The following is a 27668-nucleotide window of genomic DNA, read 5'->3' on the forward strand; positions in this document are numbered from 1 at the left end:
TTGGCATTACAAAGGGAATTTGATAGTCATTACAAAGGGGCTTTATACAACTATTGGGATCCAACAACGTCCTAAGATCATCTCTGATGCCATAGTGTGTTTGGAGAAATCCATAACAATGAAGGTAATCCTTATTTTAAGTCCAAAGACCTTGATCTTGAGATCTTCTAGCATCCCAATAGGTTTAACAATAGACCGATTGGCCATCTTCACTACTATGGTTGTGGTCACAACGTGAGGTCTCCCCATAGTTTCCCATCAATTTTTAGTCACAATGCTAACCCTAGCGCCACCATCAAGGATTCCCTTCACAATTAATCCCTTAGTAGTGATTGGTATGGTCGCATTGGATTCATCACCCTCAAAGTATTGTCCTAACTTGTTAACAGGTATTTCTATAACAAGGTTCTCATCTAGGTTGGGTTGTGGATCTAAGTGTTCGTCCTCTATGGGCATCTCCCCAGCTCCATCCATCTTTGCAAATTGTGGTAGCCCAAACTTTAGTTCTCCATTGAGGAAGGCTCGAAGAGCTGAGACTAGCTCAGGGTCTTTATATAGTTTGGACATGATGGTGGTTCTAACTTCTGAAGACATGAAATCCATCAATTTGGCAATGTTTAGTGGCACCTTTTGGACTTTAGTCCCTTGACATGGGGAAGATGGGATCTCCATTTCTTCGATAGGATCAGGTAGTCCCTCTGTTAACATTCTTTCCATCAAGAAGTGAGTACGCCCACTTTCCCATGACTTTAAGTCACTTTATTCTTGGATGACACTAGGTATGTCTAAGGGTCTATGGACTTGGTGAGCTTGTTGTTGCGTAGGGAACATTGTGTCTGTAATCTGGATCTGCCTAGGTGCTGGTTCTAGATCCCTTTGGGTATCTTCTACCTTGACTTGCTCAATCTCGTCTGTAGGGTTTGGATAAGTTCCTATCTTCTTCTTGGATCCTGGCCATTGTGGCTCATGAAGATCTTCCTTGTTGGTTTCTATCTTAGTGGTCGTTCTGGTCTCCATGGTTTCATCTAAATCAGAATCCTTTTCAGCGTCGTTCATATATACGGGGTTGTCACCAGTCCTTATCTTGGTCTTTGAATTGGGGTCTGACTTTGCTGCTTTTTGCGATCTTTGTGGAGCATTGATCGTGTGAGTAAGTTTACTAGTACCACAGGTGTACTTTGTGATGGCTCCTCGGTAACTTCATTCAAATTTCATGGCGTGATCTTCAGTGCATTTGGATTATTTGGACATTCGGCAATCAAATGATCTATGCCACATCGATTACACATGAGTATCGGCATTGTAGACGTGCTCGCTTGATTGGTTTTCATTAGTGTGGTGTTCTTTTGTAGCCTAATAGGACATTCGGCTACACAATGTGGACCTCCACACTCATAGCATTGAAGAGGTGGTCTCTTAGCAGTGTAATTGATATTTTGGTCTCTTGCCGCAAGAGCAGCTACTTGATATACAGGTTTGACTTGTCCCCAATAGTACTCCATGTAGTATTCTGAACTTTCTTCAAGCACATCCATCCCATAGGCAATATTAGGGTCATATCTTCCTCACAGCCTTCCAAACAAGCAATAGATGACTCACAACCCACTTGATTCATTGAAGTGATTCTCAGATGTGGTGGTTGCGGTCCTAGCACTCGAGGTGGTAAGGGTGTTGTTTGAACAACATTTTGGGCCTTAGGGACCATGTGTTGTGCTGTTTGTACAAGAGGTGGGGCCGGCATCAATGCAAGCACTCGATGTGTGTCTGTCCATGTTAAGGTTGGTCTATTGGCCATCACACACTTAAATACTATGCAATCCTTATATTGATGACCATATCTTCCACAGGCATTGCAATTCCCATTGAATTTTACTCTAAAAGTAGGACATTCACTAGTACTATGCGGTACATAGCATATTGAGCACCATTGTTGCTCCCTTCTTGGATACATATGATTGTTTTGCGGAGCACGATTCTCTCTAAGACTCTCTTGAATAGCCTTGGTGAGATCTGCTAAAGTCATCTTAGATATCTTTGGCTCCTTAGCAATAGGCTTTAGGGTCATTCGTTGATGCCCTGATGCTTGCGAGCTAATAGATTTAGGCTCAACAGACACTCTTTCTCCTTGAATCATTAAATTTTTATCCAATTGGATTGCATTGGTGGTGACTGCTTCCCAAGTGGTGATACCTCTAATGACTAGGCCATTGTAGATATCCTCATGTCGTAATCCCCTAATGAATCTATCAATCAATTGGTTATTGTTGAAGCGCTCATTTGGATTACAACGCGAATTCAAATGCTTCAAGCGACTAATAAAGTCTCTCACCGACTCTCCTTCCTCTCGTTGGGCTTTCTGGAGTTGAGAGGCTACACCCCAAAGTACTCCCTCTTGTATGTATTCTTTCAAGAACAGACTCCTAAGAGTAGGGTAAATCGTTTTTTCTTCCACCCTTAGGGTTATATACCAATCCCCTGCCTTCCCACTTAAGGTTAGGCTTAAAGCATTACCCTTATGCAAGTCATTGTGTTCTCCTAGAGAATCGCATATTTGTTCAAACACTTCGATATTCTTTCTCACATCCCCGTCTCCACTAAATTCTTGTGTGAGCTTGGCTATTTGTACTGTCTTACTTCTAGGCTCTCTACATTAGGTGAAATTTGGACTCACAAAGGGGCCCTTTAAGTAGTTTGACTACCTCTCTCTACTAAAACGGGTGCATGGATAAATTTTTGCAAATAAGCTCCAAAGTTGGCGGAGGTTTGACAATTAGAATGTCCTCTTCAAGCTCTATCTACTGATATATAGCACGCCATGAGATTCCTCATATTTTAGAAGATTTATTTTTTGATTCACTTAGATTTTGACAGAGTTGTCACATCATAGATGAATCAAAAAAAGAATCTTCTAAAATACAAGGAATCTCATGGCATACTATATATGAGTAGATAGAGCTTGAGAGGGCATTCTAACTATGAAACCTCCGCTAACTTTGAAGTTTGTTTGCAAAAATTTATCCATGTGCCCATTTTGGTAGAAAGAGATAAAGTCAAACTCCTTAAAGGGCCCCTTTGTGAGTCCAAATTTCACCTAATGTCAGGCGTGTTACGCATATTCTCAGCAATAGATCGACCAATAGCTTGAGCAAATGTTGCCAAGTCACCTAAGTGCGCAGTCCCGTGGGTGGAGGTGCTCCAAAGACTACATGTGGAGTAGGTATTGACATTGGGCTTGGCGTATAGGAAGCCCTTGGGTTCCACATTTGGTATGGGGATGTGCCATGTGGTGGTCCATAGTTCATATGTGTGGCCCTAGGCATAGCAGACGTCGGATGTGACATGCTAATGCTAGCCGATATGGTCCCATGGAATAAAGAGCTTGGGTGTTGTGGTTGTGGAGCATAGGTAGTTGAAACAATGGGAGGGGTAGGGACTTCATGAGTACCAGGACCCATGGGTGCGTACGATTGGTACACTCTTGTAGGTACTGTTGCACGCATTGAGCTACCATGTAGCGGTGCTTTACTAATAAATGAGGTCCATGGCCTGTTTCTCGGCATGCCCATCATTGGGGTAGGCATGGTAGCCGTGGTGTCATCAAGGGAAAGATGAGCTTGACTTGGAAAGGTAAAGCGATCACTTGTGGGCTCAGATTGCACTGAGACCCTTGGCGAAACAACATATGGGGGATACATCGGACTTACCGAGGGAGTCTCCATTTGCGATAAGGTCGGTTGTTGAGCCTTTCCTGTATCCAAGAATCTCATGAGACTCGTTGAAGGCATGTTGATCCCCTTGTTCTGTCTCTCTAACTCGATGACCCTATGGATGACCTCACAAACTCTTTGTTGTTGATCCTCCACACTAGTATCACCCATTGTGGATTGTAGGACATCTAACCAACCCACGTGATAGGTGTGACCTATGTATAAGTCGGTTAGAATTTCCGTTTGTAGTTCGTACTCCCAATTCTCATTTAAGAACGCTCCATCTAGGATTGAGGTGCTAGGGGTGTCCTTTGAGCTAGATGCAATGTTGCTTTCTAGGGGTTGGCCCTTAGCGGTTGCTAAGTTAGGAGCACTCGATTGCTCTCTTAGCAAGGATATTGACATAGGGGCTTGCGCTGTTTTAACTCTCTTCGCTGCTCCGCCTTGCGTAAGATCTCGACTTCCTTTTCCCTAGCCGCAGTGATATATCGATCAACCTCGTGCACTTTGGCAAGGCTTCTACCATCGGGTAATATGACCTCGGAGGGGAATAGCTCTGAAGATTCAAGAGGTGCAGTGAACGAAGTATTCACCTGCACATTCTCTAAGGGCATAGGGTCTACATTGGTCATGAATGGCGAATTTACTTCCCCACCCCCCTCATTTACATCATTAGCTCCATGTTTGGAGCGAGTGGCTCTACTAAAGGTTTCCTTCAAGCGGCTAAGCACGCTCAGCCCGGACCGTGGGCCCATGGCATGCATGTCTTGGCTTAAGCTATTGGGATTAGGCATTGGAAAACCCTCCATGACATTGTAGTCAAAGGGAGAGTCACTAGCCGCTATGTTCGGGTCTTGGTTTGTTCTACCTTGGGTCCTCGCCGAGGGCCCGGAACCTAAGGTAGGTGGATAATGAGAACTCACGTAAGTTGAAATTCTCTCTAGTTGCTCCGTCTCTAGCACACAACCAGAGTGCAGATGCATGTACCTTTGGCACCCTACAAACGTCAGCAAATAACCTCGAAGGTTAACCGCTTACTTTTTTAGGCATCTGTTTTCACTCGTTTTTTAATGTTTTTTAATGATTTGTTTTTCTTATTAAAGTCTGTGATAGCTCGAAACGAGCCTATCACTCAGAGGGTCGCGGTGTGCTTTGCAACACAACGTTTAGTCACCTGAAGCTTTGTTGGTCCTCAAAAAAGTCGATTTTTAGCTACGTGTGAAGCTAAAACACGTAATTTTAAAGGGCGGCTACCTTCTTACAACTAATACACCTACTGTTACACACTAATACACTTCATTAGCTCTCAAATATCTACTTCCTACGTACTGTACTTTGCATTACACAGAACTAACAACCTTAATACTAAGACCTTATCACAGAGAAAACATAGTAACCGTTCAAAACTTCATTAACAAAGAAATACACATAGAAACACAAAATCCTTCTTCTCAACACACACACCTTCCTTCCCTACCCTTCCTACAGTTGAAATTGCACCACAAAAGAAGCACAGAGTGCCATTCAAACTTAGTGTATGGCATTCCCCGGAAACGGCGCCAAAAATGAACTTGCCGATACACTGTACACGAGCCACAAATGGCTCCAAGCACACAACAAGCCTAAACTAGTAAGCTCAAGGATGGTGATGGTGTGTCACTCACCGCTCTACGCTTGCTGTCGTGGAGGATTCCTTGCCGCGAAGAAGAGGGAGATGCCGATACGCCATGGTCAACCGCCTCGCCGCGGTCGTGCAGCCGCAATGCTCGATCGCTCTCTCTCTCTCTCTCTCTCTCGCATACACACACATACAAGGAGATGAAGAACTCTCTCTCTCTCTCTCTCTCTCTCTCTCTCTCTCTCTCTCTCTCTCGCATACACACACACACACACAAGGAGATGAAGAAGAAGAAGATGGAGATGGAGCAAGAGCACTCTTCAATTGCACAAATGAGAGAATGAGTGAATTTTAGGTTTAGTTGACTTTTATATGAGCTTGCCCCATTCACACTTGGGCACCCATGCTTAGCCAACTAATCCCTTGAATGTTCCAGTTAGAGTGCGCCTCTCATCGGCGATCACTCTTACCCTTTTCCTATTGGACCAACAAGCCCAATACCTGACTCTACCAAATAAATAATACGGCGTTCGTCTTAGGTGATAGGAATGTGCGTGAGGGTTAACAGCAAATGAGACCGAAGGTATGTCTATCTGCGATGGCCTAAAGTTCCTACCTCTTCCTACGTGTCTGGTTTCCCATCCCTGAGGATTTGGTTAACTCGCATCAGTTTTGCTATTTCCTTTAGGAGCTCCTCTTCTTGTTGAACCCGCATCAATGCCAGGTCCCTGGGCTGTGATTGTTCCAGCTTTAATTCCAACTCAAGATCTTTGTTTTTCTTTTCAAGTGCCTTGTATACTTCGTTAGTCCCTTTGATCAAGGCCATGTCTAGATTTTCTCTAATTTGCCGTAAGAAGATTGCCTAATCATTTATCCACTGTTCAGAGTATTGCAGACAAGCATTGGTAAAATCTAATTGCACCTGAATTTTTTGAGCTGACAGAGATGTCGTAAGAAGTTCACTTATAGCTTCTGTCAACTGCTCGTCTTTTGCTTTGTAGGCATCAAATAGTTTGGTGAGTAGATCGCCTAGCTCCTCCATTTCTTTTTGCTGCCTATCTCTGGCTAATTGATGTTGTTCAGCTTCTGCCTTCATCTCTTGCACCTTCCTTTGAAGATCGGTGATGACAGTGTCCTGTCTTCTAACTCTCCTTAGAGAGCTTCGATCACCATCTCAAGCTCTTTGTCCTTTGTGTTGTGGCTTAGTGCTACTGAACGGAGTCTCTCCATCATTTCTTGCATCTGCCCTGCATATTATTGACTTGTACTATTACTTCGTTGTTTGACTGCCACTCCTCCTATCGTGCCAGCTGAGATGTGCCTGGAGCCTCATGTGTGTCTTTCTGCTGCATCGTAGCTGCTAGTTGTTCTTGCGTGGAGCTAGAGGGTTGGTCTTTTTCTTTGTCATCATGTGGTCTTGTTGTCTCGGTAGTTTCTAGCTGAGTAGAAGTAGAGGGTGCTTCATCCTTCTCTTGCTGGGCTGCAGTAGAGGTTTCTGGCTCAGATCTTGTTGTCTCTTCTGGTGCCAGACTTACTGCCTTCTCTGGTTTGGGTTCTTTCTCTTGTGCAGTGGTAGCCTCTTTTTCTGGCTCTGCTTCTTTATCTTTCTCTTTCTCTTGCTGGTCCACCTCTTGTGCAGATTCTATTTCTTTGTTGGATTCAGATTCATTTGTTTTCTCTATCTCAGCTGATGGTGGTGGGCTTGGCATGGGATGGTCCTGTTGTTCAATAGGCGGTGAGGTTGGCTGGGAGATCCGTAGCTTTTCTCTTGGGCTTCTGCTCTAGCCGTCTCCTCGGCTTGTCTTTGTTCTTTTGCCTCTTTGGCTTTGTTAGCCGCTTCTTTTTCCTCCTTCAACTTGAGGGCTTCAGCTTCTTGGTGCATTCTTTCTAAACGCTCTGTCGGATCATCAGCCTCTTTTCTTATGTGATGCTTTGTTCTTGGGCCTTTGAGTCCAGCAGGCACCCATTTCTTTGGGTCCTTCCCTTGTGCTTGTCTACTGCGCTGGTAGGCTTGGTTGGCTGGGAGATCCGTAGCTTTTCTCTTGGGCTTCTGCTCTAGCCGTCTCCTCGGCTTGTCTTTGTTCTTTTGCCTCTTTGGCTTTGTTAGCCGCTTCTTTTGCCTCCTTCAACTTGAGGGCTTCAGCTTCTTGGTGCATTCTTTCTAAACGCTCTGTCGGATCATCAGCCTCTTTTCTTATGTGATGCTTTGTTCTTGGGCCTTTGAGTCCAGCAGGCACCCATTTCTTTGGGTCCTTCCCTTGTGCTTGTCTACTACGCTAGTAGGCTTGTTTCTCTCTTTCAAAGCATGCTTGTTTTTGGGCTGGCTCTTCTTGGTGTGCGGCCACAGCTTTTCTTTTCATTTCTTCTCTACGAGCTCTGTTTTCCTCCTTGACAGAGGTCTCGCTGTTGTGCCTTCCCGTTGAGCTATCAGTTGACTCTTCATTGGATTTATATGATCTTTTTTCTAACCTTGTAGCTCTTGGAGAGGGTTGTGCTGCCAATATCCAGGTGTTATGATTAGGAGCAAGCGGTAGGTTGTCAGCCATGCCAATGGCATGGTATGCTATTCTCGTCAAAACCTCTTGTGCACCCAAGTAAGTGATTTTGTCTTCCTTCTTGGTGCCCTTCAAAGTAGTCAGGACATACTGCGCATGGTCCACTGGTTGTCTTGTTGTCGACTTAAGAACTTGAGTGAATGTGGTGGCCACGGCGTGATTTCGCGTAGTGTACCTTGGTGGCCTTTTTTCCAAAACAAAGGAAGTGTTGGTGGTACAAACGGGCTGGCTCTTCTGCTTCTTTGTGAATTTAATTGGCGAAGGTAGCCACGGCTGTCTCTTTGGTAAATGTTCCTGCTGTTTTCCTGTCCCTTTCTTGCATGGTCATTCCTTTTGTGGGCAGTCCGAGTGCCTCTGCCACTATCTCTTTATTGATCACTACTTTGACCTTGTTCCCTTGGGTGTCAGATATCTATGCCATTGCATCTTCTTTAATTGTGGATAGAAGCTCATAAGCTTTCTAAAAATCTACTCCACAAGGCTCTTGTTCGTAGAAATCCCTGAATCCCAGCCTGCAGCAGCTAGCTTCTTTTGTTTCTGGCTTGGTGGCTACATCATAGACTTCCTTGGGTAGGAGTTGCAACTCCACCTGATGCCCCTCTTCACTCTTAAACCTGCCAGTGAAGACTGTAGTGTAATGTTCTTCTAACTGTTCTCTGGAGAGGTATGATGCCTTGGCTGCTTTGAATGACTCGGGGTCTAGTTGATAAGCGGGAAGTTCCTGTAGTTTCTCCTTTTGGTTGAGCTTCTTGTTGGCCCTCTCTGCTGCTTGCATGGCTCATGTTCAGTGAATAGAGTGAAAAGTTAGCAGCTTGTCGGAATTTTCTCTGAAATGTCCTTTAGGCTGAAATGCTGACAATTTTGGTCCAATTTGCTTCAAATCAATTTTTGAACAAGCAAAGATGCATAAAAACATGCAAGGAACAAAACTGTAAAGTCAAAACAAATATTTGCAACCAAAGTAAATAATCGCGATTATTTACAGCTGAGAAAAATTTTCAACTTTTTGTAAACTTGGCTTCATAGGCTTGAAGTATATACCAAATACATCCTCTAAGTGAAATATGGGCTCGTTTGGATGCATAGGGTGAAAATGGTACCAGATTTTGGCTTTCGGTCTTTAAAACAGAAGATATAAAGGAAATTTGAGATTTTTAGCTCCAAATTGATTCAAAATTGGCTACTAGACTTAACACATCATGTACTTTGGATGTATGATGAAAAAATATCAAAATTCCCTAATTTTGACCAAAAAGTAAATAATCACGATTATTAACTTTTCTTCCAGAATTGACATTTTTTGGTACAAACTGGTTCTATGCATTGTATAGACCCTGCATATGAGATATAGGTGATTTGGATCAAGAAATGTGATCCATAACCAAGAAATTGGCTTGCAAAGACTTCTTTGCGCTTTTTGACAATTTTACAAGTAATGGGTGGTCATTTTGGCTCATACTTGATTTTTGGCATGTAATAGGTGTGTACACATGATAGGTGAGGTGAGGTGACAATTTCTAAGCAAAATTGATGCAAAAGTAAATAATCACGATTGTTTACAACAATGACAATTTCTTTGCAAAACTCACAAATTTTGACCTAAACATATTCCATACACCTAATACAAGTCCTAAATTGAATTTGGTCAAGTTTGGTCATGCCGGCATCACTTTATGCTTTGTCGACTCTGAAATCACCGTTTTTTGTGACTACATTGCCTGTTGGGTTGGTCGGTCAACTTTGAGGCTTTGGACTTGTCCACAACATAGTCGTGAAGCAACTTGTCCAATTCTGGCTCATTTGGAGTCAGTTTGACCCCGTATGTCAAATTTGACACTTTGTAACCTTTGAGCCGTTTTCTGCTTTTCGAGGGTTTTGCTTGATGGATTTCACCAAACCAATGATATACAGTGTATATGGACCTCATAAGCAAGCCACCTGTGGAGTCAGGTCGGAATTCTGACATTTGCCAAAAACCTAACTTTTCTACTGGGGACCCCCTCGACCCTTGCCGAATTAATGGTCAACAGATGGTATAGAAAGGTTCTATTATGTTAGGGTATGCTATGGTTCAAATCCCATCTAACTTGGTCAAGCTGGCAGGCCGCTATGGTCAGTTTTAGGTCGTAGGTCTTCATGCACTGCTCGATTTCTAGGGTTTTTTCTAGGGCTTTAGACTAGATACCAGCCATACAAAATGGATCATTCCAAGTAAAGAACTTACCTCTCATGTCTTGTGTGAGACGGCGCTGAAAATGATCAATTGTGGGCTCCAGAAAAGTCGCGCAAAAAAGGCCGAAATTGTTAGGAAATATGGCGTAGCTAAATAGATATTTGAGTAGATTACTTAATGGAGAGAGATAGATTTCACACACAAGAGATTATAGAGTAGAGAGAGAGAGAGAGAGAGAGAGAGAGAATACACACGATATACGTGGTTCACCCGATGTGGGCTACGTCCACGGGAAACAGCCACTCAATGGATTTAGTACTTCAAAACAAGAAGTAGTTTACAAAGGGATTATACCCTTAACGGAGCTCCCGCCTTGCTTCACTCCCACCACCTCACACTCACCTTGTTGCATCAACTTCACACTATAAAATGTGTGTAGAAATGGCCTCCTTTTATAGGCCAAAAGGGCTGCCCTCTCTCATGAGAGGCAGCCATGTGTAGCCGCCCTTGTGTGAATAAGTCCAAATCGGACCCTCCAATCCGCCCATGTGTGCCGCCCTTGTGTAGACAAATCCGCTTTTCAATTCGGCCACCGGCCACACCGTCCATTGACTTCCAACCACCGGCCACCAGCCATTGACTACCGGCCACCACCGGCCAACTGACTGGTCGTTTTCCGACCACTTTCCGGCTGCCGCCGGCCATAATATTCTGACGAAAAGGAATATTCCGGCGAGTGATTTTCCGACGAGGAATATCCCTGATTTTTTGCCGTGAAAATTTTGGTTTTCGGCGAGTGATTTTCCTTCACGCACGATGGCTTCTCCTCATAATGGGGGCCTTACAAATGTGTTTTTTTACCACAGAAATTACAAGGGGTAAATCAGGCTCCATACTTAACAGAAATCTCTCTCTCTACAAAGGCTCCAAGTGGAAATGAGGTGGTTTTAGCTTACCTTGGATATCTATACCCGGGCTTCCCAGACCAAATTTCCCCAGATTCCTACGTTAGTCCTACTAGGCCGTGAAATCTATGTTAAACTCAAAAATTTCCCTGATCGGATTCCTGTAGCTCATTCTGCAAGAATTTTGTAAAAGTAGGCATGGCCGCCTAATTTAGGCTTCCCGTTTCCATCTTCTGATTTCATTGAAAATTTTGTGCTTGTCTACCTTGTCTTTCTAATCACCATCGTGTCTTCCGTTTTTCCATCCGAGCTTCCTTGCTATTTATTATTAATTTTTGACCTGTTTATTTGAAAAAATCAAAGAAAATAGCAAAACGCTCTAAAAAAGTAAAGTAAAAATCCAATAATTAAGAAAATTCATTGAAAAACACAACTTTATTGTTTTTTGTTGGATTTTTCTATTTTCAAGTCTCCTTATCAAAAAAAATGATGTAAAATACCCAAAAAGGACTAATTTTGATGATTTTCTGATAGTATATACACTATTTACACTCATCGGGAAGATATTATCCTTGAATTTTCCCTTGATGATGAATTATAAGGACATTATTAGGTAATTTTGCAAAAAATCACACGTTAACATCAAACTTTTTCCTCCCTCTTCAAACATTGCCCTTAATTACTTGGTACTTAGTGCCCTTCCACCCCTCCTAGATGGCGTACTCCGGGAAGACTGTGTGCATGGGTTGAACAATTGTGTCTATGCATAGCCATGGTTGGCTCTACCATGCTATGAAGATCAATGCAATTCAAACCAATATGTTGTGCAAGAGCTGGGTCTTGAGTATGGGTCTTGAGTAATTAACTCAAGGGTTTCCGATGTTGAGGTTTGCTGCTGATGGTCTTCCAAAGAGAAAATCTTGTAGCTTGTGTGCTCTCTGTTTGATTGTACCATCAGGATGCTTCAGCAAACTGATTGCTTGAGCTGTTGGTAGCACTTTTGACTGTTGTCGAGCTTTTTCTCGCCATTGGTAGCTTGGTGGGCTTGGTGCTGGATGGTGTGGTGGAGTCTTTTGAGACTGAACTCACCATTACTTGATTGGTTTATCGGTTTGTGGAGAAGATAAGTGCTCATTTTTCTTCCAAACCATTTCCATGTTAGGTTCTTTGCTTGGAGATGCTTGTCTCTGTGTTTTAACCCTTGGAACCTTCTTTTGTTTTGTTGGTAAAGTTTTAGGCACCCAGATCTGAATTGGTTTAAACTATGCTTTTGGTACCCAAATTTGCCCGACTCCTTGTAGCATTTGATTGTCGAGGGGATGGAGAAGATTGACTACTTCGTGGTTTGGTCTACTAATTACTTCTTTTCCATTCCTCTTTGCTTGGTGCAATTGGAACAATGAGTTGCCCTCCTTTAGGTGATAGCTTTAGCTGATTTGTATCCCAATCTGGTACTGCTTTGTATGTTCGCCTCCAGGGAATTCCAAGAATCATCATTTCATTCATGTGTTCATCTGGCAAGCATACAAAATAATGAGGACATGAACATCCATGTACTATCACGTTCAAGTTGACTACTCCCAATATTGGAGTTGGGTTTCCGCTTGAGTACCCGAAGCCGAGCTTCCTTTTGGGCTTCATCAATAACCTGTTGTCATTTGATCCTCCTTTGTTTGGTTGCATGCATTCTTTCTAGCAATTCATTGGTTAATGGCAATTTGTATTTCTTTAAACAACATCCAATTAACCATTGGTTCACCATCTAGGGTGGATAATTTTACTGCTCCACTTGGAGATACATCTTCAATGATAAATGGTCCGTTTCCCTCTTTTTAAGACTTGGGAATGTGTTGCTTAAGGGAATAGACTAAAACTAAGTCACCTTTCTTGAAGATTTTTGTGATTAAGTGGGAATCAAAAAATTGTTTTTGTTTCCACTTTTGTGCATAGATATGAGCTACAGTAGTTAGCCTTTTCTCGTCTAGTTTCTCCAAATCTTCAAGTCTTTCTGACAATTCATGTCCCATCCACTCAAGATTCTATGCTACCCTTGATGTAGGCAATTGAAATTCTATTGGAAGTATGGCATCAAGACCATAAACAAGGTTAAAGGGTGTAGCATTTAAAGCTTTTTGAATGAAACTCGGTAAGCCCATAGAGCAGCATGGAGATTCATTTTCCAGTCTGTCCTTCCTAAACTAACCACTTTAGTCAGCACCAAGCTAAGAATTTTATTCGTATGCTCATCTTGTCCGTTTGCTTGTGGATGATAGGGAGCTCATTTGTTATGGATGACCATAAACTCATTAAGCAAAGACTCTATTACCTCATTGAGGAAATGAGTTCCCCGATCACTGACTATCTCTATCGGCAGTCCATATCTCGTGAATACATTCTCATATAAGAATGCAGCAGTGGTTCTGGCATCATTCTTTTGAGTTGCTTTAGCCTCAGCCCACTTGGTCAAATAGTCTGTAGCTACAATGATATATTGAGCTTGGGTTCTATAAGCAGGTGGTTGTATTGGCATCATTCTTTTGAGTTGCTTTAGCCTCGGCCTACTTCGTCAAATATTTTGTAGCTACAATGATATATTGCGCTTGGGTTCTATAAGCAGGTGGCTCTATTGGTCCAACAAAATCTATACCCCATTTTGCAAAAGCTCTAGCCCCCATCATTGGTCTTAAGGACTGCTATCTACTCGTGTTGGCATTTTTGCTCGTTTGACAAGCATCACACCTTCGAACATATTCTTTGGCATCTGCAAAAAGTGTTGGCCATCATATGCCTACCATCAACATTGCTCTTGCGATGGTCTCACTAGAAAAGTGACCTCCAGCTAATCCAGCATGTGTTTGTTCTATAATCAAAAAATACTCGTTTTCATTTGCACAAAGACGCAAATGTTGATCTTTACCTCTCCTATACAATTGGTTCCTAATAAGAGCATAGTCTCTTGCCTCCGTTTCAATTTCTCTTTGACGGTGTTTACTCATATCCTCAGGAAATGTTCGGCTCGATAAGTAAGTAACTAGATAATTACTCCACTTAGGAACAGGTGACATTTGAAACAATGTTACATGAGGTATAGGTCTCTGTTTTTGACATTGAGGGCAATCCTTTACAAAAGATCGAACATCTCTCCTCATAGTCAGCCAAAACACTCCAAGTCTCAAGATTCGTTGCATAGTTTGGTCTTCCGCAAAGTGAAGTCCTACTACGGTAACATGTGCTTGATTTAGGTATTGTTCTGTTTCTTCAGGGTTAATGCATAAGATCAATATCCCGTCCCGATTTCTTTTGTATAGCCTTCCAGCTAGTAATTGATGCATAGCCAATTGCTCGATTAATCTGGTCATGATATGAAGTGGTATTTGTGAATCCACTTGAGCTATTTTCATCAATGACACAATGTTTTCCAACCATCTTGTAATGGCTATTGCCCGCACAGGAGCAATAGGCATTACGGGAATGATTACCCGCAAACTACCTTACATTATGTGAACATCAAACACATAGAAATAGGATAGAAGACAGTAAACAGTACACAGGCACAGAACACATCCTGCTTCATTCATATGTAATCCAGACACAGAGTTACAACAGCATATGTAATGGATAACATAAGGGCAAGTTACATCAAAGACAGGTATGCCCCGCATATACAACCGCTGCTCCAGCGCAGATCGGGAACGTTGCACACACTCCTCCTATCCCATGATATCTTGTGTAGAACTACCGCCACGCCCGCCGCATACCGCATGACTCCTGATCCGCAATGTCCAGACCTCCGGATAATAGCAAGAGAGGTATCTATTGAGAGCAGACCAAAATGGAGGACATGGGGGTAGACTGAGGGAGAAAGAGTGAGCCAAAGTCTCCACCCAAAAACACACCCTGTGCCGCTCCTTACGAAATCGACGAATCATTTTTTGCAAACGAGATACATGAGCCTGGGCCTCAGCACGATCCTCTGTAGCTTGCGCCCAATCAGCAGTATCAAAACCTTCTGGAACAACACTCTTACCTCTATCAGTGTTGGATGACTCAGGTTGCTGCATCACAACCTGCTGAGTTGGTGGCTGTGCTCTCACCTCAGTAGATAACCGTGTGCTCCAGCTCTGTAGTTGATTTTCCAAAAAGATGTGGAGATCCTGTTGCATCTCCACTGCCAACGCATCCAAATCATTCATATTGATCATACGTCACCAGGATGCGAGGCTAAGTATGAGGCAAGGCTATGCTGCATTCGCAATTGAAGCAGTTCTTCTTGAATGGAAGCCACAAACGTAGCATTAGCCCCCCTAAGCGATTGTATTTCTTCATTTTGCTGGCGAGCCGTTGCAGTCAAATCTTCATTTTGATTGGTCAAATCGGCAATGCGAGCCTGCAAAGCCGTTACCTGCGTTTCCAGCTCTTTAACTCTACCCTCTGTTGTGGGGGCTGGCCAGGCCGCACGAATAGACTCCGCAAGTCTTCTCAAAAAAGTACCGCACACCTGTATTTGGTCAGCAGGGTTTGCTCCTGTTGCCTCCCATGGTAGCACTGCGGGAAAAGTACCTCCCGTCGAAGCAGCCACATTGGTGGTTCCAGAAGTTTTCGGTTGCGAGGGAATGTCCTCAGCCGTGTCCGCAGCCGGAGAGCCAGTCCTAGGCGGAGTAGCAATTGCCACCGGGCAAAAATTGCACAGTAAAGGTGTGCAGCAGTTCCAGCATCGTAGGCACCGCACTTCAGAAGAAAGCTTCACCCAACTTCTCTGTGTCATCCTCTTGAGGCTTGGCATGTCTTCTCTTGCATCAAGACCTGCAAAATCCCTGTCCTCCGGGCCTTATCTTTCACTTTAATGCGGTCATGTGCTGCCATGTGCACTCCCATCGTGGTCGCCAATTGTCATAGGCATGGTTGCCTATTACGAGACTGTGCTCACAGAAATGCAGAGAGAGAGAGAGAGAGAGAGAGAGAAGCACAGCACAGCATTAGAGAGAGAGAGAGAATAAGAATACATCAGATTCCATAGCCTTTGATTATGAGAAAGCCCGATACAGCGTACAAAGGAAACCCTTCCTTATATAGAAATAATGAGCACCCTTTCATATCCCCGTAACCCTTCCTGATTATGCCTCTTGAGATCCCCGCCTTCTAAGGGCTTATTCCCACATGAACGTACACGAAGACATGTCGGACACTCCCAATGTGATTAATGCGGTCATGTGCAGCCATGTGCAGTCCGAGCACATACACTTGGCACGCACAGTGGATTGTGCGAACCCTCAAGTGCATCCCTTGATTGGTTTTTGTGAAATTCAAGAAGTGTGATGCAAGCATGATCATCGAGGCCGCACACTGGCACTTTGGCTCTTTGCTCCTAGATTGATCATCTCCATCTACGATGCAACCCGAACTTAAACTAGAAATCTCCACCGCAAACCTAGACTTGCAAACTTGCTGCCCATATTGCCGCATCAATGCATAGATTGCCGTCGACATGCTCATCCACCTTGGAAATTAGCGTGTGTTGATGGTAGCAAAGCCACTGTATGGGATTGGCCACTTAAACTCAAAGTCTAATTAAAATGGATAGTACTATTTGGAAGCAAAATAATAAGCTTTGCAGCGAGGTCGGCTTTTCTAGAGGAGGTTGGTGGACAGAGACATAGCGAAAGCAAGAGAGAGAGAGAAAGAGCGAGTGTCAGAGTGGGCAAGCCACAGAAAGAGAGAGACCATGGCTCCTTTGCATCAGTTGTCGCATCTCAGACTGCTTCACCTTCAGGCGTCAGACATTGAGACGCTTCTTGCTTCCCCACCTTAGGTCGATTGGTTCATCTTGGGTGCATGTGTGAATTGATCCTTTGCCTCATCTGGTTCTCTGTTCCTTACTTGGTTTCACTCTACAGTATTGATGTTTCTCCCTGCTCCTGCATTTGGCGTCTCCAGCATGCCATCGCAGAATCCTCCAGCACAAGAGATGCAGTCGCAGGAGGTGGTGTAGAAAACTGTTGTTCCTCCCGTCCGCGCTTGTGGGTTGCTGGTCCTACAGTGTCCATCTCTTGTGCTCCAGAGGGTACCACTGCAGTCGATGGATTCGGCAAATCCTCAGTACCAACATTCTACTGTGTTTCCCGCCCAGTAGGAACTGTCAAACTCTGGGTTTGCGATAGAGGTGCAACAGCCCCTTGGACCACCAATCTGTCATCTTCAAAATGGCATGAGGATGCAGGGCGAGAGGGAAAACTTCTCTTAAGGGAAAGATCAGTGTCAATAGCTGGCCGACTTTTGTGTTGGTTGGGATGTTTCACCCCAGCTGTGCCACCACTCTTTGGCATTCTACCAGCAATCTCTCTCTGACCACTGTTGCCCAAGCCACTGGCCCAATGTTGGTCGAATGCAACACATTTCTCGCTTTGGTCGAGATGGTATAAGTTTTGGCTTGTAGCCAAATTGCCTCGAGAAACCATCTGTACGCATCCCTTGTCACTACATCTGTTAACCCTGAAAGCTTATATTCACCTTTCACTTTCAATCCAAATTCCTGCTCGACATCGGCAACAGGAATCACATGAGATGCTCGCACGACTCCATCATTGGGCAAACAGCAACACCTTGAAATTCTTTCTGCTGTCAGTTGAATCTGTTGGTTAGTAAGCTCCACCATATCTCCAACAGCAAGTTGCTCAATCAAACCTGCGGCCTGCGGGTGAACAGGTATCCCTTGCCAATCCAAGTTGGCGAACACTCGCAGCCGCAAATCTTGCAGCCAAGCATCCACTCGGTGAACCGCTAACTGCTAGACTAGAGTAAAGGGGATGTGTTGCAAAAGAGAAGCCATCATGGCGACGATGAGATGCAGGAGCAGAGAATATTGAGCTAAGAACGCGTGATACACAAAACATGAGAAGCACAAAAACAATCGTCTGCATGCAGTAACCCTCTCACAATGAGTTCCCAAAATAGGGCGAGCCACGGTGTCGCAACCATCATAGCTCCTTTCCCGCTTTCCAAGATTGCATGCAAAAGAATCCCCGATCATTATTAGGGCGGCTTCCGGCTCTTGTACCACAACAAAGGAGCACTGAATCGGGGTAGGTGAAACATAATGGCGCAGTCTGAAACCATTGACCGGTACAAAAATTACCTCCCCCCGCAAATCCGCCAAATAAAAAGAGATGGGCCCGCATGCTTGAAAAATCCAAAATGGTCCTGACCACCGTAATTTAAGCTTCCCAGGCATCTTCCCAAGGTGAGAATTAAAGACAAGGACCAAGTGTCCCCGAACAAATTGCCGTGCTTTCAGGTGATCCAGCCATTTTTTCCGCCTGGACTGCAGATCCTGTAGCACCGCAAAGCTATGCAACCGCTCCTCGTCTAGTTCATGCAAAACATCCAAACGATAAATAATAGAATCTTCCGGAAGAAGCCGATCTGTAATTAGCATTCGCAGACTCGGAATCACATGCTCCACTAGGGTGATTGCCTCCATGCCAAATGCCAACTTAAAAGTAGTCAATCCTGTTTCCACTTGATAAGTTGTCCGATAGGCCCATAAGGTAGAAGGAAGTTTCACATCCCAATATGTTCTATGCATATTCACTAACTTTGTTAATATCCGAATCAATTGCTTATTAGTTGATTCTACTTGCCCATTCGCCTGAGGATAATATGGAGAGGATTTCCTGTGCAATACAAAATAAAACCATAGCATTCTCTCCATCACCTTATTCAAAAAATGACTTCCCCGATCACTAACCAACTCAATAGGACAGCCATATCTGGAAAAGATATCCTTATATAAGCATCCAGCCACAGAAACTGCAGTAATATCTCTCAAGGGCCATGCCTCCACCCATTTGGTAGCGTAATCCGTGGCTGTCAAAATATACTTATTACCCGTGTGAGCTGCAACTGGTTTAAAAGGTCCAACAAAATCCAATCCCCACTTTTGAAAAGGTTCCAAGGGCAAAACGGGCTGAAAAGGCATTCTGGACCGTTTGGTAGGTTGCCCCATCCGCTGACACACATCACACTGTTGCACATAATTTCTCACATCTTGAAACTATGTAGGCCACCATAATCCAGATTGGAGAACTTTTCGAGCCGTAATTAATGTTGCAAAGTGGCCTCCCACAATACCGATATGGACTTCCTCCAAAACCGATTCCTGATCTTGTGGTAGCACACATCTGAGTAATACATCCTCCACCGTACGATAATAGAGCTTACCCGTAATAATCTCAAAGTTCCTGCTTCTGATAGCCATACATTTCCTCTGATGACTAGACAAGAAGGAAGGCATTTCGCCACTGTCGAGAAAATGAAACATCTCCTCATACCATGTCCATGGGATGCTAGGGATGACCCTTGCCTGTTGCGGAACTTCTGTATCCTCTGCAACCACACCTGTTAGAAACAGAGACGCATCCAAAAATTCATCAGCTACACCCGTCGGCAGCTCATCAAAATCTAACCTGGATAGGTAGTCAGCCACCGCATGCTGAGCCCCTGGACTATGTATGACCTCAAAGTCAAATTCCTGTAGCAAAAGCACCCATCTAGCCAATCTTCCCGTCAAATTCTATTGACCTACCACGTATAAAAGAGCCGAATGGTCCACATGAAAGAAAAAACGTCGGTCCAACAGATAGTGCCGGATTTTCTTCACTGAATAAATCATCCCTAAACATTCCCTTTCGGTTACTGAATAATTCCTTTCTGTGGATGATAATCGTCTGCTTGCATAATAGACAGGTCGAAACCATCCTTGACTTTGTTCCTGCATCAACACACTGCCAATAGCTCGATCCGAAGCATCCACAAACACATGAAAATCCTGACCCCAATTGGGAGGAAGCATAATCGGAGCTTTGGATATCTGAAGTTTTAATCTTCAAAAATCCAGATCACATTCCTGCGTCCATTCAAAATCTATAGCATGCGCTACCTAAGTAATCGGGATTGCCAAATGTGCGACAAACCGCAAATGCCTCCCATGCCAACGGGCTTGACCCAGGAAAACCTGACACTGTTTCTGGTTCACCGGTGGAGGTGCTTCCATAATTGCGGCTATTTTATCTGAATCCACGAAAATACCATCCTCGGAAATTATATGCCCCAATAGCCTGCCACTGCGAACAGCAAATGCACGCTTTAAAGGATTCAAACTAAATTTCACCTCTCTGCATTTCATAAAGCATAACCGTAATTGCGTCAAGTGCTCTAATTGTGCTCCAAAAACACTGAGATCATCCAGAAAAATTCTCATAAAATCCGTCAAATAAGGACCAAAAATTTGAAATATATCCCTTTGAAAAGTTGAAGCCGCATTCCGCAATCCGAACCACATCACTGTGCAGGCAAACACACCCCATGCGGTAATAAAAGTTGTTTTTGGTTGATCCCGCAATGCCATTCTTATTTGGTTATATCCACTAAATCCATCCAGAAAAGTATACATCTCATGTCCTGCTACATCATCCAAAATGGAAGAGGAAAAAGATCTGGAACAGTAGCCGCATTCAATTTCCTGTAATCCACACAAATTCGAATTTGCTTGTTTTTCTTTGGTACAATCACAATTGGAGAAATACACTCCGGATTATCAATAGGGGTAATAAAACCCACCTCCAGAAGACGATCAATTTCCATCTTAACTTGCTTTGCCACATTTGGATTCATCCTATATGAGTGCTGTCATAATAATCAATATCTAATTCTCCTAAATGATTTTCTCATATTAAACTGATCATTTAATGTGGGGAAGTGCCAAGGGAGAAAAAGCTAGAATATTGGTTAAGTTAGCAGACCGGCCACAGTAGGGATCCAAAGGAGGGAAAATAGGGATCCAAAGGGGGGGCCATCTGCAAAAGAGCCATGTGAAACAACGGGCTAAAAAGACCCTAAGGTTCAGCCCATTAGGACTTCCAAAATGCTAAGGTTCCAAAATTCAAAGGTTGTGTCCAAAGGTCAACCTTAGGGAAAATTGGATGCATAGTGTGTGTGCCCAAAAAGTCTTCCTGCATCCCTACATGGGAGGGGGCGAGCCCCAAAGCTAGGGGATGAGAGAGAAAACCACACACACACACACAGGCTCCCTTTACACAAAGGGAATGAGGGACACATGTCAGCTCCCTAGGCCAGATGCCCACAAGGTGTGCCCAATTCCTATTGGAAGACCCTTGAAGTGGACCAATGAGAATTAAGCTAGAGTAAATCTAGTTTAATTAATTTAAAAACATTTAATAAAAGAAACCAATAAGAATTAAGTGTCCTAGAAGACTATTGGGCAGTCTCCCAAGGGGTCCAATGAGCATTCAGGAGCCCTATGGCTTGCCTGATTCCTATTGGCCAGGAGGCAAAGGGGTCCAATGAGAGTTTAGTTTAATTATTTAATTATCTAAAGCTCTCACCAAAGGGGAAAGGGGGACACATGTCAGAAGGCTATCACTTATGCTGCTTAATTCCCTATTGGCTTGACCTGGGGAGGTCCAATGAGGCAAAAGCCAGCCTAACTTAGCAGCTAGGGCTCGCCCAAGAGAGAGAGGGGGCTGATTTTTGCTTGGCATTCACTCTCACATTCTCACACTGGACCATGTGTGAAGGGAAAATACTCTATCTCCTCCCAAGCTTTAATGGAGAGCTCATCACCTACTCCAAGCTTGTGAGATAGAAGCCTACATCAACACTCTCTTGGCATGTGGATGCAAATCCAACCAAGAGCCAAGCTTCAATGCATGCTCATCTTCTCTACCAAGCTAATTACTAAGCTAAGCTATGCTAATATGAGTGATTATGTGAGGAGATGTACTTCTTTCTCGTAAGATACTTCTTTTTCCTCTCAATCTACTCTCATACCCTGCTAGCTCTCACCATCTTCGAAGGTGTGTGAGGTCTTGGGTCTGAGAACGGGGATAATTCAAGTTGTGTTTGATTAAGTGTTTTGCTTGGTGTATGAAGCTTCCATCTTCATTACACTAGCTAGTCTTGAAGGAACACAAAGAATTGTATTGTACAATGTCTCTCTTGATGGGAGAAACCATAATACAAAGCCTTTTGGAGGGGGGACCGGCTCCATGCAAATCCGGTCCTCAATTGTTGTCAATAGTTTAATTACTCTCTCTTTTGAAAGTATTGTCGATGCTATCTAACTAGGTGTTATGCTTTTTGTTGCTCTCTCCACCCAAGCACTCTTGTAATTCTCATTAGGAATCAACTCTAATGAAATGCCCACTATGTTCATGCTAAATTCCGCTACACAAAAGATTTTAGGCCATTAAATGTTACATTGGTATCAGAGCTCAAGGTTTCTCTTTTCTTGCTCAAGAAGGGAGGTCCTCAAGCTAGCTACAAATGGTTGGTATTATTAATTGCCTGTGAGTAAGTAGAATAGGGATTTTTCAGCCTTGCAGTGCGCCTGCCTTTGTGCAGTTAACGGGGCATCACCGTCGAGAGCTATGGTCTTAATAGTGGAGTCCTACGGGGCTTGCCTACGGCTTAACCACTATTGAGCTATTAGAAGCTTGACAGGAGCCGGTGCTGTTTTGGTGTCGAAAGACCCTCTCTTCTATTCCTTGCAATTAATGGTATTCGAGCCGCGGGTACAGTAGCTTGAGTGCTTTTTCTAAAGGGGTAAAGAGGAGTAGCAACTAGGGCTTGAAGTGCCAAAGTACACCTAAAACGTTTACACCTAAAAATTGTTAGAATGGCTGACAATATTAAAGAGAGTGAAATTAATGTTGATAACTTTGATTTTGCTCATGAGCAAGCTACTAATGATGCTTCAATGCTTGTTAATTATCTTGTTTCTAGGCTTCAACAAGCCATGGGCAATCCATCTCTCCAAAGTGAAGTGCAACGGCAGCTCCGTGCTCACGGGATTCTCCAAGCTCATCACCATGACGAGAGAACACCTAGGAAGCCTCCTTGTGAGACTACCAAAAGAGGTCTCTCTCCGATTCGGGAAGAAGAAGAGAATCCATATGAAGGGCTCAAGAACTTACTTCTTGACGATACATCTCCTTCCCAAAGGAGAACTCAAGAGCCTCCACCGAAGGAACGAGAAAGAAGCGAGTCTCCCGCCACCTCGGCGGAGATGGCTCCACGAAGACGGCGGGCTAAACGCTCTCCATCACCACCAAAGTGGAGAAGACCATCACACTCTTCTCCACATCATAATTCAAAGAGGGATGATAAAAAGCAAGAGAAGAAAAAGGCGAGAAAGAGGACACCCTCTTCTCCATCTTCTTCATCCTCTTCCTCTTATGAAAGCTATGGTGAAGACGACAAAGATCAAGACAAGAAAAAGGCGAGAAAGAGGTCACCCTCTTCTCCACCTTCTTCAAATTCTTCATCTTCTGAAGAAAGTGATGGTGGAACTTTTGAACCATCAAAAAGAAGAGGCCATAGGAAATCCTATGCCGCATGGAAGAGGTCGTCCAAGCTGAAGAAATTCAAAGAGGGAGGGAAGAGCATCTCTTTCCTTACCTATGATGGCACCTTCGGTGCTACAGACAAAGTTTTGGCCTTTATCCAGCAATTCGATGCGGCGTTTGGAGATGAGGGCTTCACGGAGTCCTCTAAGCTACGCCATGTAGCTATGCACTTTCAAAAGTCCGCCAGACAATGGTGGTCTAGCCTACGAGCCAACGGTGAAGCTCCACGAACATGGAAGGCTTTAAGAGCTTCCATTATGAAGCAGTTTTTGGCCACCGATGCCAAAGACAAAGTACTCACCGAATGGCGAAGCTTAAAGCTCTCTCCCAATGAATCCATCCACAAATATGTAGACAAGTTTTGGGACCTACAACTCAAAGCCACTGTCTTCAAAAAGTTGGATTTTGGAGAGCAAAAGCAACAATTTTGTGCGGGCTTAACCGAAGAAATGGCGGAGTATGTCAACTCCCAAAGGCCACGTACCATATCGGCGGTAATACACCATACTATGGTGGCCTCGCGAATCAATTTCCAAACGGGGGGTAAAAGAAATAATAAGCCCCCGGAAAACAAAGGTACCAATGAGCCTACGGGGAAGGACAATGTCCAAAAGTCTCCTAAGGGCAATTCCAACAAAGCTAAAGAGAAGGGAGTTTACAAAGGAAAGAATAAACTCTCTCCTGAAGAGCTTGAGCGTTATCGTAAAGATAACCGGTGTTTCAAGTGCGGCGAACAAGGGCATGCGTACCGCGCTTGTCCCCAAAAGAACAACCGCCAAGATCCTCCTAGAGCTTCTTTGGTTGAAATCCAAGAGGAGGAGATTCACCAAACTCACCACAAAGGATCTCCTCTATGCCATGCTTGGGGAAAGGTAAGAGAACATGATGCTTTTATTCTCTTTGACCCTGGTTCTACTCACAATTTTATATCTATGGAGTTAGCCACCAAGCTAGGCATACAATCCTACGAGATGGGAGATATCCTACCCGCAGACAGTGCCTTCAAGGGGCAAGAAGCTTCAGTCACTCCCTTAATCGGGAAATTGAGGCTTCATGTCCAAGGCTATGTGGACAAAGAGGATTTCTTTATCTCTCCTCTCAAGCATGAGGATGTAATCCTAGGGGCACCATGGTTTGACCGTGTGGCTACCCATGTTAAATTTCCTGAAAGGAGAATCTCCTTTAAGTTCAGGGAAAAGGACATGTATATAGATGCTAGGGAAATGGGTAACACCATCCCCATTGTACATACACCAGCTTTCAACAAGTCAATAAAGAGCTCTATTTCCGTGTACATGATTTTTGTTAAAGATTCTCAAAATGAACCTAATGCTTTAGCAAAAGAAAATAAAAGCAACCAAAAGGAATTAGAGTTATCCAATTTTCTCAAGGGGTTTCAAGATGTCTTTATTGACGACATCCCTTGTGAGCTACCTCCTAAACGAGGTAATGACGACCATGCAATTGAACTTCTTCCAGGAAGTTCACCGCCTAACAAACCTCCTTATAGAGTTTCTCAAGCTCAACAAGAGGAGATTATGCGGCAAGTGCATGAGTTAATTGAGAAGGGCATGGTTAGGCCTAGCTCATCTCCATTTTGCTCACCTGTGCTATTAGTGCAAAAGAAAGACGGCACATATCGTATGTGTGTCGACTATAGAGCACTAAATAGGATCACTATCAAGAATAGGTTTCCCGTTCCACGGGTAGAAGACCTATTTGATAAGCTACAAGGATCGACCTACTTCAGTAGGATTGACCTAAAAAGTGGCTATCATCAAATAAGGATAGTTGATCAAGACGTTGTAAAGACCGCATTTCGTACTACATTTGGTCTTTACGAATACATTGTCATGCCTTTTGGCTTGACTAATGCACCAGCCACATTTAACCGCTTGATGGAGAAGCTGTTTAGACCTCATCGAACCTTCACTGGAGTGTTCTTTGATGATATTATCATCTACTCTAATTCACTAGAGGAACACAAGCAACACCTCCAGGTAATATTTCAAGTTTTAAGAGAGAATAAACTTTATGTTAATCGAAAGAAAAGTGAATTTTTCTTGCAAGAGATTCAATATTTAGGTCACATTATCTCTCAAGATGGAATCCAAATGGATCCATCCAAGTTAGAGGTAATAAAAGGATGGCCTAAACCAAGGAATCTTCATGAACTAAGAAGCTTTATAGGTATGTGTGCATACTATAGACGCTTCATAGAAAAGTTCTCACAAATTGCGGGACCATTACATGACCTAACAAAGAAAAATGTTAGGTATACGTGGTCTGCTAAGGAGAACAATGCTTTCAAAAAGCTTAAAGAAAAGCTTATCTCTCAACCTGTGCTTACACTACCGGATCTCTCAAAACCATTTGAGGTCCAATGTGATGCTTGTGGTGATTGCCTTGGGGCTGTTTTGCTCCAAGAAGGGCACGCCATAGGCTATGAGAGTCGAAGGCTCGACCTTGTTGAGCAAGCTCTAGGCATATACGAAAAAGAACTCCTTGCAGTTCTACATGCCTTAGACTCATGGAAGCACTATTTATTGGGGACTCCTTTCATTCTGCGAACGGATCATCAAAGTCTTAAGTACTTCATGACGCAGACCAAGCTCTCCGACAAACAAATGAGGTGGGCAAATTTCCTTTCGCAATTTCATTTTCATATTGCTCACATTGCTGGCAAGCATAATCAAGTAGCCGATGCACTCTCAAGACGACCGAGAGTGAATGTGGTTTCCATAGCAACTCACAATGATCTATCTTTAATGATAGATGAGTATGCTATTGATCCCGATTTTAGAGATGTGATTTCAGCCCTTGCATTAGGGAAGAAAGAAGAACCATTTACTTTACAAGATGGTTATCTTCTCTATGGCAATAGACTATGCGTTACTAACTCACTACGTGAGAAAGTAATGTATGAATCTCATGCTCCCCCATATGCGGGGCATAGAGGGATTCAGTCTACCCTAAAGGGAATTGAAACATATTTTTATTGGCCTACCATGAAAGTGAACATACATGAGTATGTTTCCAAATGTGTGGTATGTCAAAAGACAAAATTTGATAGAGGGAAGCAACTTGGATTGCTTCAACCCTTGCCAATCCCTAATTCACCGTGGGAGAGCATATCCATGGATTTTATCTTTGGATTGCCTAAGTCTATCCATGGGAATACGGGAATATGGACGATAGTAGACAGGTTCAGTAAACAAGCTCATTTTATACCTGTCAAAAAGACTATCAAAGCCCATCAAATGGCAACCCTCTTCATTTCACAAATTTTCAAGTACCATGGCTTGCCAATGTCCATAGTGTCGGATAGAGATCCTAGAATGACCAGTAATTTCTGGAAGGGTCTCTTTGAGAATTTAGGAACAAGGCTAAACTTCTCTTCGGCCTATCATCCACAAACTGATGGCCAAAGTGAAATAGCTAACCTAACTATTCTCGATCTACTAAAAGCCTATGTAACGGAAGTAGATCAAAGATCCCAATGGGAGAAGTACTTACCCTTAGTAGAGTATGCTTACAATAACACTGTACATACTTCTACAGGAAAAGCACCTTTCGAGGTAATTGAGGGAAGATCAAAAAGTCCCTTGCTACTTAAGGTACATGGGAAGATCTTCGCTGCAGATGAGTATAGCCGAGACCTACAAGAATCTTTCCAAAAGATTAAGGATGCTATCTCTATCTCACAGCAAAGGCAAAAGGCTGCTGCTGACAAGCACAGAAGAGCCCAAGCCTTTAAAGAAAACGATTGGGTCTTGTTAAAGTTTCCCAAGGCTCGATTAAGGCACACGACGGGCAAGAATCCTACGGGCCACCAAAAGTACTATGCTAAACTAGCAAAAAGGTACTATGGTCCCTTCCAGATTCTTAGGCCAATTAATGAAATGGCCTATCAACTTAAGTTGCCCAATCATTGGCTCATACACAATGCTTTTCATGTGAGCCTCTTAAAGCCTTACAAAGGAGAGCCACCTCAAGAACCAATTATTGAAGACCCACCGGAGATCGAGGACCACGAGGAGGTGCTGCAGCCCGAGTCCATTCTCCGACATGAAGACAAGGTATTAAGAGGCGGTAAGACTATCAGACGATATCTTATTAAGTTTAAGAATTATCCTTTTGAAGATGCTAGATGGATGCAAGGCATACAATTAAAGGATAACCTAAACCTTGTCAATGCTTACAATGCTTCCCAAGAGTAAGCAAATGTACAAAGTGTTAAAAATGAACAAAAAATTTTTGTCTTATAAGACTCTCTTTTTCTTGATTT

The sequence above is a fragment of the Adiantum capillus-veneris genome, chromosome 4 (genome assembly GCF_014529385.1).
Source record: "Adiantum capillus-veneris isolate H3 chromosome 4, ASM1452938v2, whole genome shotgun sequence".
NCBI lineage: Eukaryota > Viridiplantae > Streptophyta > Polypodiopsida > Polypodiales > Pteridaceae > Adiantum > Adiantum capillus-veneris.